Consider the following 14,562-nt stretch of genomic DNA (forward strand, 5'->3'; position numbering starts at 1 on the left):
AGTAAGGTGGAGGCCCGAGGGCCCCACACCATAAGGCGGTGTGGCCTAGGGGGGGCCCGCGCGGCCCTATGGTGTGGCCCCCTCGGCCGGCCTCCGACGCCCTCCTTCGGACTATTTATCGGCCTGGACCTAAAAACGAACGGGGGAGAAGTTGAAGTCGCCAGAAAGCCTCCAGAACGCCGCCACATCGCGAAACTCCGTCGCGGGAGCCAGAAGTCTCCGTTCTGGCACTCCGCCGGGACGGGGAATTGGAGGAGATCATCGCCATCATCACCGCCAACGCCTCTACATCAACCAGCCATGTTTCCCCCATCCATGAGTGAGTAATTCCCCCGCTGTAGGCCGAAGGGGATGGTAGGGATTGGATGAGATTAGTCATGTAATAGCATAAGATTGTTAGGGCATAGTGCCTAGTGTCCGTAATTGGTACTTTGATGATATTGTTGCAACTTGTTATGCTTAATGCTTGTCACTAGGGCCCGAGTGCCATGATCTCAGATCTGAACATGTTATTGTTTCATCATGATATTCATTGTTTTATGATCTTACCTGCAAGTTGTATACACATGTCGCTGTCCGGAACCGATGGCCCCGAAGTGACAGAAATCGGGACAACCGGAGGGAATGGTAGCGATGTGAGGATCACATGTGTTCACGGAGTGTTAATGCTTTGCTCCGGTACTCTATTAAAAGGAGTACCTTAATATCCAGTAGTTTCCCTTGAGGCCCGGCTACCACCGGCTGGTAGGACAAAAGATGTTGTGCAAGTTTCTCATTGCGAGCACGTACGACTATAGTTGGAACACATGCCTATTGATTGCTTTGTACTTGGACACCGTTTTATTATTATCTGCAAATGCCCTGCTATGATTGTTACATGAGTTTCTCTCATCCATGCAACGCCCGTCATCCCTCCCCGTGCCTACAGTATTTTAATCCTGTTGTTTACTAAAATCACTACTGCTGTTATTTCACTACTGCTACTGCTATAAAACTGTTACTACTGATACACTCTTGCGAGCAAGTCTGTTTCCAGGTGCAGCTGAATTGACAACTCCGCTGTTAAGGCTTCCAAGTGTTCTTTGTCTCCCCTTGTGTCGAATCAATAAATTGGGTTTTACTTCCCTCGAAGACTGTTGCGATCCCCTATACTTGTGGGTCATCAAGACTATTTTCTGGCGCCGTTGCCGGGGAGCATAGCTTTATTTGGAAGTTCACTTGGATTGATATTGTTCGCTGCAAATTCTCCATCATGGGTAAACCTCGCGATACTAAGGTCGCCATATTACCATCCACTACAAGAAAAGGTACAACTCTGAGTACCTCTGCTGCTCTTGATTCACCATCTGTGATTGATAAACTTGTTTCACCGCCACATGCTTCACATGCGGGTACTTCTGCTGAATCTGAAAACTCTCATAATATTGATAATATTTCTGTTGTGCTTGATGATAGTGGTTCATTGGGATCTTTTCTAGATGCTACAATTGCTAGGTCTAGACAAATTGAAAATACTGAAACTCCTAATGCTACTACACCTGTTAATTCACCTGAACTTGATTATTCTAGTGATGATCCTGATGAAGATTATGTGGAGCTTAATGATGATTTTATTGAAAAATGCAATGCTACTACTGATGCAAGAAAAATTAAAAAGTTGCTTGCAGAACATGCTGTTAGATATAAACTGTCTCCTGATCCTAAGTTTGCCACATCTCCTATAAACATTAAGGATAAAGATTATGATTTTTCTCTTGATTTTTCTCATATAGCTATTGTTGAGAAAAGACCCTTTTGTGGTACTGAAAAAGAAAGTGCTGTTGAACACATGATTGAGCTATCTACTCTGAGTAGCTTGTTTTCTGATGATGTTAAGAAGCGTACTTACTTTGTTGCTAAAATCTTTCCATTCTCATTAAAGGATGACGCTAAAACTTGGTATAATAGTTTGCCACCTAATTCTATTAAAAGTCCAAAAGAATTGCTTGATGTTTTCTTCCGTAAATACTTTCCTGCTAGTGCTCAACATATTGCTTTGCAGAGAATTTATAATTTTGACCAGGAAGATGGAGAGAAATTGCCTGAGGCTTGGGCGAGATTTTGCTCTCTTATTAGAGCTCGGCCTGACCATGATTTGGAAAAGCATGATTTACTTGATATATTTTATAGTGGACTAACCATTGAGTCTAGGGCATACGTGGATAGTTGTGCTGGTTGTGTTTTCAGGAAAAGAACTCCAGGGCAATATTTGAAGAATTATTGGCTAAAATAGGCCGGAATCATGATGATTGGACTACGCCTGAACCAACTCCAACGCCAATATTGAAGAAGAGGGGTATGATTAAATTAAATGATGAAGATATGAGGGAAGTGATGACCCACAAGTATAGGGGGTGTATCGTAGTATCTTCGATAAGTAAGAATGTCGATCCCAACGAGGAGCAGAAGGTGTTGACAAGCAGTTTCGATGAAGGATTCACTGTAAATGCTCACAGACAAGTATTCAGGGGGGTTTGATGTTACAGTTGAATAAAGTACGAGTATGTAAAGTGCGAGAGTAATAATTGCAGCGAGTGGCCCAATCCTTTTTAGCACAAAGGACAAGCCGGTTTGTTTACTTATAATGACCAAACGTTCTCGAGGACACACGGGATTTTAGTCTAGTGCTTTCGCTACAAACGGCTAAATAATCTTCATTGTTGTGATAAGTGTTGTGTGGGTGAACCTATGCTAATGTACCGCCCTTCCTAGGACTAATACATACTTGTGATTATACCCCTTGCAAGCATCCGCAACTACAAGAAAGTAATTAAGAATAAATCTAACCACAGCCTTAAACTCTGAGATCCTGCGATCCCTCCTGCATCGATATACCAGCGGGGGTTTAGGTTTCTGTCACTCCGGCAACCCCGCAATTGGCAAACGAATACAAGATGCATTCCCCTAGGCCCATAAATGGTGAAGTGTCATGTAGTCGACGTTCACATGACACCACTAGAAGAATAACACCACAACTTAAATATCACACCATTGAATATTACTCAACCATAATTCACTACTAACATTTAGACTTCACCCATGTCCTCAAGAACTAAACGAACTACTCACAAGACATCATACGGAACATGATCAGAGGTGATATGATGATGAATAACAATCTGAACATAAACTTGGTTCAATGGTTTCACTCAATAGCATCAACAACAAGTAGAAATCGATACCGGGAGAGTTTCCCCTATCAAACAATCAAGATCAAACCCAAATTGCTACGGCGGTGACGGTGTCCAGCGGTGATGACGGCGGTGATGATGGTGGAGATGATGATGATGGTGATGGCGATGATGTCCAGCTCGATGACGGTGACGATGGCGTCGATTTCCCCCTCCCGGAGGGAATTTCCCCGGCGGATTCCTGCCCGCCGGAGAGCTCTTTTCTCTCTGGTGTTCTCCGCCCCGCAGAGGCGGCTGTAACTCTTCGCGAGGTACCCCTTCTGGCTTAGGTCTTCGGGACGAAGGGTTTGGCGAAGAAAAGGAGGCGAAAAGGGTCGTGGGCCCCCCAGACCATAGGCCGGCGCGGCCAGGGCCTGGGCCACGCCGCCCTAGGGTGTGGGCCCACCCTGGCTGTTCCTGGCTCCTCCTTCTGGCTTCCTTCGTCATCTTGAAAAATAGGATTTTTGGTATAATTTCCTTCCAGAGTTGATCTTCCGAAATATTGCGTTCTGACGGTGCTTTTTCCAGCAGAATCCTGGCTCCGGTGTTCGATCCTCCAATAATGATGAAACATGCAAAATAGATGAAATAACATAAGTATTGTGTCCCAATATGAAATATATCAATGAATAACAGCAAATTATGATATAAAATAGTGATGCAAATTGGACGTATCAACTCCCCCCAAGCTTAGACTTCGCTTGTCCCCAAGCGAAACTGAGCTCGATAGGCATGACCACATGTTTATGGAGTGAAGAGTCGATAAATAAAATACGGACAAGAAGCATCATATTCATTCACACAGGACATTATAGTAAACAACCTCTTATAACTCATATTGAAACAAGTATAAGGTAATCACAAGTAAAGGCGCATGAGAAATCATGATTGGTGATGGCAAACTTCGTTCTTGGTCAGAGAACAATTAACAGATTATATTTATCTCATTGAGCAGCGCTCTTATGTTAGAGTTTATAAGGCACAACTTGCATACTCAATCGTAATGGTCTTCTCATAATCATTGATAACTTGCAAAGCTATATTCATTCAGATAAAACTTGTACTAAACAAGGAAGAATAAAAGACATGATGTAGCAAATCACAATATAATGGTTTGATCACAACTACTCAAATGCTTGCTTGAGATGGAGGGAAATAGGTTTACTGACTCAACATAAAGTAAAAGACAGGCCCTTCGCAGAGGGAAGCAGGGATTAAATCATGTGCTAGAGCTTTTTCAGTTTTGCAATCATATAAAGAGGTAATAAAAGTAACATTTTGAGAGGTGTTTGTTGTTGTCAACGACTGGTGGCGGGTACTCTAACCCCCTTGCCAGACAACCTCCTAAGAGCGGCTCCCATATTATTTTCATTTTGTGTGGCACTCCCTCCAACCTTTCTTTCACAAACCATGGCTAACCGAATCCTCGGGTGCCTGCCAACAATCTCATACCATGAAGGAGTGCCTTTTTATTTTAGCTTCATTATGATGATGACACTCCCCCCAACCTTTGCTTACACAAGCCATGGCTAACCGAATCCTTCGGGTGCCGTCCATCAATCACATACCATGGAGGAGTGTCTATTTAGTTTAATTAATTTGGGACTGGGAATCCCATTGCCAGCTCTTTTTGCAAAATTATTGGATAAGCGGGTGAAGCCACTAGTCCATTGGTGGAAGTTGCCCAACAAGATTGAAAGATAAAACACCACATACTTCCTCATGAGCTATGAAACATTGACACAAATAAGAGATACTATGTTTTGAATTGTTTAAAGGTAGCACATGAAGTATTTACTTGGAATGGCAGAAAATACCATATAGTAGGTAGGTATGGTGGACACAAATGGCATAGGTTTGGGTTAAGGTTTGGATGCACGAGAAGTATTCCCTCTCAGTACAGGTCTTTGGCTAGCAAGGTTAATTGGCAAGCATAAGAGTCGAGGGAAACAAACAAACATACATGTGATAGAAACAATCATGCATCTTCCTTGTAAGCACAAACAATTTTAACTTCAGAATAATAAGCTATGAGCTAACAAGAAAGACAATGAAACATCTACATGTATTTCTCTTTTCTATTTAAACCTCAAAGTGTTGTTGCTATTGACCAATGCTAAGTTTGCCAAAACCAAACAGATTTATTCAATGCTCCCAAAGTGATACCAATACTAACAACAAGGTGAATCATATAGTAGAGATTGCAAACTAAAATAAGATGTGCAATATGTAAATGATAAGACTTCTCATTAATATTCCATAACGATAACTCACACCAAGGGATACATAGATAACCAACTAAAGGAGAGATACTTCCAAACGCAACCCATCTTATATGATAACTTCCCTACTCATGATATGACACTACTTGACAATAAAAGTAAAAGGTAGTGATAATGTGATACCGTGGCACTCCCCCAAGCTTGGAACAAACCAAGGGGATGCCAATACCGATGATGAATTACTCCTTCGGCGATGGTGGTGATGAATTCCTGACAAGCTTCTCAATAAGCTCCTGAAGCTCGTCAATCCTGTATATGAGATTGCGAATCATCTCTGAGTTGTGCTCGACGCGGTTAAAGAGTCTGTCTGATGGCGAGTCCCAGCTCTTGGAGTTATTTCCCCACTCTTCAGCCTCCGGCTCCTTCTCTCCTGCAGTGTTAGAGCGATCTATATCCCATTGGCTAGGCAATGCTGCCTTGGGAGTCCCTTCAATTTGATTATTGAAAATTAAATTGTGGAAGGGGTGATGAGTGCCTGATGGAGATGTTCTCGGAGCTAGGTAATGACGTGGAACCGCTCCTCCCGTGCGAATTCTTGCGCTCTTGTTTGCACTAAAAGGGTTGTCCACCACCTTGATGCTTGCGATGGTAGCACGCGGATGTGCGCGCGAATCTTCCTCCACCTCTTCTTCATCTTCTTTCTTGACGTCCTTGTCTTCCTCTTTCCTCCCAAGATCTCGATCATCTTCATCCGGAAACTCCTTGCCCTTGTTTTTGGAGACCATGGTGCTTCTAGACCGAAAACAGATCCTGGCAGAAACAGCTCGAAACAAAACACGTCGAAAACACGATATACGGACCTCCAGGGGTCCGGGGGATTATATAGCAAAAATTTTCACGACAAACGGAAAGTACCAGATCGAACCAGAGTCGGAAAGGGGCGACGGGGCGGCCAAACCATAGGCCGGCGCGGGCCCAGGTCAGGCCGCGCCGCCCTATGGTGGCACCCCCTCGTGCGTCCTTTCCACTCCGTTTCGAACTCGTAATTTCTCATATTTTCCAAAAACAGCAAAAATATAGTTCGGAAGGTAGATTGCGTACTTTTCATTACCAGTACTGTTACCTATTCAAAGTCGAGTTCTGGCGGACTGTCAATTTGTCCTTTGATGAAAGCTTCCGGTGTTTCCACTTGAATAATATCAACATCAACATTATAGGAATCACCCGAGATATAATGCTTGAGTCTTTGTCCATTCACCACTTGCGTAGCATTGCCTTGGAGAGAGCTAATTTTGATTGCTCCTGAACGATACACCTCCTCGACAACATATGGTCCTTCCCATTTCGAGAGTAATTTCCCTGCAAAGAATCTGAGACGAGACCGATACAATAGGACTTTATCCCCAATATTAAATTCTCTTTTGATAATCCTCCTATCATGCCATTTTTTAACTTTCTCTTTAAAGAGTTTAGCATTTTCATAAGCTTCACTTCTCCATTCATCTAGAGAACTCAATTGCAACAACCTCTTATCACCGGCAAGTTTAGGATCTTTATTTAATTCTCTAACAGCCCAATAAGCTTTGTGCTCTAGTTCTAAAGGTAAATGACAAGCTTTCCCATAAACCATTTTATAAGGTGACATTCCCATGGGATTTTTATAAGCAGTTCTATAAGCCCAAAGTGCATCCTTCAATTTACTAGCCCAATTCTTTCTAGTTTTATTAACGGTCTTTTGCAAGATAGATTTAATCTCTCTATTTGATAATTCTACTTGACCACTAGTTTGAGGATGATAAGCGGAAGCAATTCTATGATTAATACCATACCTAGCAAGAGTTTTTCTAAAATCTCCATGAATAAAATGAGAACCTCCATGAGTCATAATATATCTAGGTACTCCAAATCTAGGAAAAATAATATCTAAGAGCATTCTTAAAGAGGTCTCACCGTCAGCACTTTTTGTAGGTATAGCTTCCACCCATTTAGTAACATAATCGACAGCAACAAGTATATGAGTGTTACCTTCCGAAGACGGAAAAGGTCCCATGAAGTCAAATCCCCAACAATCAAACGGTTCAATAACAAGAGTATAATTCATTGGCATTTCATTACGTCTGGAGATATTACCAACCCTTTGGCATTCATCACAAGATAAAATAAACTTTCTCGCATCTTCGAAGAGAGTTGGCCAATAAAAACCTGATTGTAGAACCTTTTGCGCGGTTCTTTCTCCAGCGTGATGTCCTCCATAAGCACTACCATGACATTTACTCAATATCTCCTGTTGTTCATATTCAGGGACACATCTTCGCATAATACCATCCACTCCTTCTTTATATAAGTGTGGGTCATCCCAGAAATAATGCCTCAAATCATAAAAGAATTTCCTCCTTTGCTGAGCTGAAAAGGTTGGAGGCAAGTACTTGGAAACAATAAAGTTAGCATAATCAGCATACCAAGGACTGTCTCGCGAGCTCACCTTTATTACAGCCAATTGTTCATTTGGAAAACTATCATTAACAGGAACAGGATCATAAGCAATATTTTCCAATCTAGACAAATTATCAGCAACAGGATTATCAGCACCTTTCCTATCTACAATATGTAAATCAAATTCTTGCAAAAGAAGTACCCACCTAATAAGCCTCGGCTTAGCATCTTTCTTTGTCATTAGGTATCTAATTGCAGCATGATCAGTATGAATAGTAACTTTTGAATCAACAATATAAGATCTAAATTTATCACAAGCAAAGACTACAGCTAATAATTCTTTTTCAGTTGTAGCATAATTTCTTTGAGCAGCATCAAGAGTTTTACTAGCATAATGAATAACATTCAGTTTTTTATCTACTCGCTGTCCAAGAACAGCGCCTACAGCAAAATCACTAGCATCACACATAATTTCAAAGGGTAAATTCCAATCAGGAGGTTCAACTATAGGAGCAGTCATTAAGGCTTTCTTAAGAGTATCAAAAGCTTCCTTACAATCATCATCAAAAACAAATGGTACATCTTTTTGAAGAAGATTAGTAAGAGGCTTTGAAATCTTGGAGAAATCTTTAATAAATCTCCTATAAAACCCAGCATGACCAAGAACACTACGAATACCTTTAACGTCCCTTGGATAGGGCATCTTCTCAATTGCTTCAACTTTAGCTCTATCAACTTCAATACCTCTCTCAGAAATTTTATGTCCCAATACAATTCCTTCATTAACCATAAAGTGGCATTTCTCCCAATTAAGAACAAGGTTAGTTTCTTCACATCTCTGCAAAACTTTACCAAGGTTTCGCAAGCAGCTATCAAAAGAATTCCCATAGATGGAAAAATCATCCATGAATACCTCTACAATACTCTCACAAAAACCATGAAAAATAGCAGACATGCATCTTTGAAAAGTAGCAGGAGCATTACATAAACCAAAAGGCATGCGTCTATAAGCATAAGTTCCATAAGGACAAGTAAAGGTGGTTTTCTCTTGATCTTTAGCTTTAACAGCAATTTGTGAAAACCCAGAATAACCATCAAGAAAGCAAAAATGAGTATTTTTAGACAATCTTTCTAGCATTTGATCAATAAATGGTAAAGGGTAATGATCCTTCTTAGTAACTTTATTAACTTTTCGAAAATCAATGCACATTCTATACCCTACAACTACTCTTTGAGGAATGAGCTCATCATTATCATTAGGCACAACAGTCATACCTCCTTTCTTGGGAACGCAATGCACAGGACTAACCCATCTACTATCAGCAATAGGATATATAATACCAGCTTCAAGGAGTCGTAATACCTCATTCCTTACCACTTCCTTCATCTTTGGAATTAGACGACGCTGAGGTTCAACAACAGGCTTTGCATCATCTTCCATATTAATAGCATGTTGGCAAATAGAAGGAGAAATCCCTTTCAAATCATCAAGAGTGTAGCCAATAGCGCCTCGATGCTTCTTCAATATTTCCAATAACCTTTCTTCCTCAATCTCTGAAAGCTTAGAACTAATAATAACAGGATATATTTTCTTATCATCAATATGAGCATATTTGAGATTATCAGGTAAAGGCTTTAAATCAAAAACAGGATCTTCCTTTGGTGGCGGTGTTGTACCCAAATCTTCCACCGGTAAATCATGCTTGAGAATAGGTTGGCGAAGAAAAATTTCCTCAAGCTCATCTCTTTCTTTCCTAAAAATTTCGCTCTCGCTATCCTCCAAATGTTGCTGCAAAGGATTATTAGGAACAAGAACAATAGATGCACATTGCTCCATTTTAAAATCATTACTAGGCAAATCAGCTTTATAAGGAGTTTTAGTAAATTTAGAGAAGTTAAACTCATAAGATTCACCAGCAAATTTAGTCAAAATTTTCTCTTTCTTGCAATCTATAATAGCTCCACAAGTATTTAGAAAGGGTCTACCAAAAATAATAGGACAATAATCACTAGCAGCAGAACCAAGTACCCAAAAGTCAGCAGGATATTTAATCTTACCGCATAAAACTTCCACATCTCGAACAATACCAATTGGAGAAATAGTTTCTCTATTAGCCAGCTGAATAACCACATCAATATCTTCAAGTTCACAAGAATCAATTTCGTGCATAATCTCCGTATAAAGCTCATACGGAATAGCACTAACACTTGCACCAATATCACATAATCCATAATAACAATGATCACCAATTTTAACAGATAGCATAGGAACACTAGCTTGTTTGGGTTTATTAGGATGTGAAACAATATTAGAAGCATCTTCACAGAAAAAAATATGACCATCCTCCACATTTTCAGTTACAAGATCTTTAACTATTGCAACAGCGGGTTCAACTTTTATTTGTTCTTCAGGTTCTACAGGTTTCTTTTCACTTTTATGAACCGCACTATTTATAACAGAGTACTCTTTCATTTTAGCAGGGAAAGGAGTTTTTTCAATATAAGCTTCAGGAATAACACGATCAGCAGTTTCAACTACAACGCATTTATTAATAGATGGATCAATTTTATCTTTATACGGTTCATGATACTTATCAAAATTCTTCTTTGGCAATTCATAATGAGAGGCAAAAGCTTTATAAAGATTTACAGCAACTTGAGAATCAAGACCATATGTAGCACTCATATTACGAAATTTATCAGTATCCATAAAAGCTTCAATGCATTTATAATCATAAATTATACCTGATTCTCGATCTTTGTCGTTCTCCCATCCTTCAGTATTTTCTTGGATCCGATCAAGAAGGTCCCTTTTAAACTCTTCTTTGTTGCGTGTAAATGATCCAGAACAAGAAGTATCCAGCAAGGTCTTGTCTTGAAAAGAAAGTCTTGCATAGAAATTATCAATAATAACATTACCAGGAAGCTCATGAATGGGGCATTTGAGCATTAAAGACTTCAATCTCCCCCAAGCTTGGGCAATACTCTCTCCATCATGAGGCCAAAAATTATATATGCGATTCCGATCCTTATGAATTTCACTTGGAGGATAGAACTTAGAATAAAACCGGGGCACAATATCATTCCATTCAAGAGAATCCCCATTATCCAGTAATTTATACCAATGCGCCGCCTTACCGGAAAGCGATAAAGAGAATAATTTCTTCCTCACTTCATCCATAGCAATACCTGCACATTTGAATAACCCGCATAATTCATGCAAAAACAAGAATGATCACCGGGGTGGACAGTTCCATCCCCTTCATAGCGGTTATCCATAACACGTTCAATAATTTTCATAGGTATTTTATATGGTATTACTTCCTCACCTGGCGCCTCATCCACTACCGTTGCAGTAGTAGTAGATTTCCCAAATAGAAATTGAAGAGAAGATCTCTCCATAATGACTTATAGCAGCAGGCAGAAATAAAATCAGCACAACAATAAAGGTTTTCCTTACCAATTCCACTTACCAATAGCGCTTCACTCCCCGGCAACGGCGCCAGAAAATAGTCTTGATGACCCACAAGTATAGGGGGTGTATCGTAGTATCTTCGATAAGTAAGAATGTCGATCCCAACGAGGAGCAGAAGGTGTTGACAAGCAGTTTCGATGAAGGATTCACTGTAAATGCTCACAGACAAGTATTCAGGGGGGTTTGATGTTACAGTTGAATAAAGTACGAGTATGTAAAGTGCGAGAGTAATAATTGCAGCGAGTGGCCCAATCCTTTTTAGCACAAAGGACAAGCCGGTTTGTTTACTTATAATGACCAAACGTTCTCGAGGACACACGGGATTTTAGTCTAGTGCTTTCGCTACAAACGGCTAAATAATCTTCATTGTTGTGATAAGTGTTGTGTGGGTGAACCTATGCTAATGTACCGCCCTTCCTAGGACTAATACATACTTGTGATTATACCCCTTGCAAGCATCCGCAACTACAAGAAAGTAATTAAGAATAAATCTAACCACAGCCTTAAACTCTGAGATCCTGCGATCCCTCCTGCATCAATATACCAGCGGGGGTTTAGGTTTATGTCACTCCGGCAACCCCGCAATTGGCAAACGAATACAAGATGCATTCCCCTAGGCCCATAAATGGTGAAGTGTCATGTAGTCGACGTTCACATGACACCACTAGAAGAATAACACCACAACTTAAATATCACACCATTGAATATTACTCAACCATAATTCACTACTAACATTTAGACTTCACCCATGTCCTCAAGAACTAAACGAACTACTCACAAGACATCATACGGAACATGATCAGAGGTGATATGATGATGAATAACAATCTGAACATAAACTTGGTTCAATGGTTTCACTCAATAGCATCAACAACAAGTAGAAATCGATACCGGGAGAGTTTCCCCTATCAAACAATCAAGATCAAACCCAAATTGCTACGGCGGTGACGGTGTCCAGCGGTGATGACGGCGGTGATGATGGTGGAGATGATGATGATGGTGATGGCGATGATGTCCAGCTCGATGACGGTGACGATGGCGTCGATTTCCCCCTCCCGGAGGGAATTTCCCCGGCGGATTCCTGCCCGCCGGAGAGCTCTTTTCTCTCTGGTGTTCTCCGCCCCGCAGAGGCGGCTGTAACTCTTCGCGAGGTACCCCTTCTGGCTTAGGTCTTCGGGACGAAGGGTTTGGCGAAGAAAAGGAGGCGAAAAGGGTCGTGGGCCCCCCAGACCATAGGCCGGCGCGGCCAGGGCCTGGGCCGCGCCGCCCTAGGGTGTGGGCCCACCCTGGCTGCTGCTGGCTCCTCCTTCTGGCTTCCTTCGTCATCTTGAAAAATAGGATTTTTGGTATAATTTCCTTCCAGAGTTGATCTTCCGAAATATTGCGTTCTGACGGTGCTTTTTCCAGCAGAATCCTGGCTCCGGTGTTCGATCCTCCAATAATGATGAAACATGCAAAATAGATGAAATAACATAAGTATTGTGTCCCAATATGAAATATATCAATGAATAACAGCAAATTATGATATAAAATAGTGATGCAAATTGGACGTATCAGGAAGCCAAGAAGTCTCTCAAGGAGAAAGGTATTAAATCTGAAGATGTGAAGAATCTTCCTCCCATAGAAGATATATGTGAGATAATTCCCCCTTCATCCATGATTGAGGTAAACTCCCTTCAACGCTTTACTAGGGAAGATATTCCGTATTCGAAACCTCCTGCACAATGCTTAGATGAGTTTGATAATTATATTGTTAAGCAAGAAAATTTTAATATGAGAGTAGAGAATCATTTAATGGAAAATTCTCAAGCTATTAGTGAATTGCATGATATTGTGGAGAGAACCTCCAATGATGTTAAGATGCTTGTTAAACATTTTCATATGGTTCAAACTCAAATTGATCAACTCACTAAAGTGCAAAATAACTTGTTGGGGAATAATTCTAAAGAAAAACATGCTTATGAAGTAACAACTAGAGGCGGTGTTTCTACTCAGGATCCTTTATATCCTGAGGGACATCCCAAAAGAGTTGAACAAGATTCTCAACGAACTAAAACTAGTGCTCCATCTAAGAAAAAGAAAAAGAAACATAAGAATGTTGTAGAATCCTCTGAACCTGTTAATGATCCTAATAGTATTTCTATTTCTGATGCTGAAACTGAAAGTGGTAATGAACATGATAATGATAATGATAAGAATGATGCTTCTGATAAAGAAGAGGTAGAAGATGAACCTGAAAAGCATGATAAAAATAAAAAGTACACTAAAGAAGATTTTATTGCTGAGAAACATGGTAATGAAAGAGAACCTTGGGTTCAAAAGCAAATGCCTTTTCCTGCTAAGAAATTAAAATCAAAGGAAGAAGAACACTATAATAAATTTTGCGATTGGATGAAACCTTTATTCTTGCAAATTCCTTTGACTGATGCTATTAAATTGCCTCCTTATTCAAAGTATATGAAAGATATTGTTACTAACAAAAGGAAAATCCCCAATGAGGAAATTTCCACTATGCTTGCTAATTACTCTTTCAATGGCAAAGTGCCAAAGAAGTTGGGCGACCTAGGTATACCTACTATTCCTTGTTCTATTAAGAATAATTATGTTAAAACTGCTCTATGTGACTTGGGAGCCGGTGTTAGTGTTATGCCTTTTTCTCTTTATAAGAGACTTTACTTAGATAAGTTGATACCTACTGATATATCTTTGCAAATGGCTGATAAATCTACTGCTATTCCTGTTGGTATATGTGAGGATGTTCCTGTTCAAGTTACTAATAACTGCTTGATATTAACTGATTTTGTTGTGTTGGAAATGCCTGAAGATGCTAATATGTCTATTATTCTTGGGAGACCTTTTCTTAACACCGCAGGGGCTGTTATTGATTGCAATAAAGGAAAGGTTACTTTCAATGTTGATGATAGGGAGCATACCGTTTATTTTCCCAAGAGGATTGAGAAAGCGTGTGGAGTTAATACTATTTCTAATGTGAGAACTATCAAAGTGGGAACTATTGATTGTCCTATATATGAGCCTAAAGAAGAATATCAAACTCTCGTGATTGGATCCATATCAATACAATTCAAGGTAACATGATTGATTTGAGGTTTATTTCTTCTTATGCTATGTAAAATTTATTTGGTGGCAAGACTTGATCAACCTTGTTAACAAATACTTTTTATATGCATAGAGGAGGTAAACAACATCTCTTTCTTCCTCCACT

This window comes from Lolium perenne, chromosome 6 (genome assembly GCF_019359855.2).
Source record: "Lolium perenne isolate Kyuss_39 chromosome 6, Kyuss_2.0, whole genome shotgun sequence".
Classification (NCBI taxonomy): domain Eukaryota; kingdom Viridiplantae; phylum Streptophyta; class Magnoliopsida; order Poales; family Poaceae; genus Lolium; species Lolium perenne.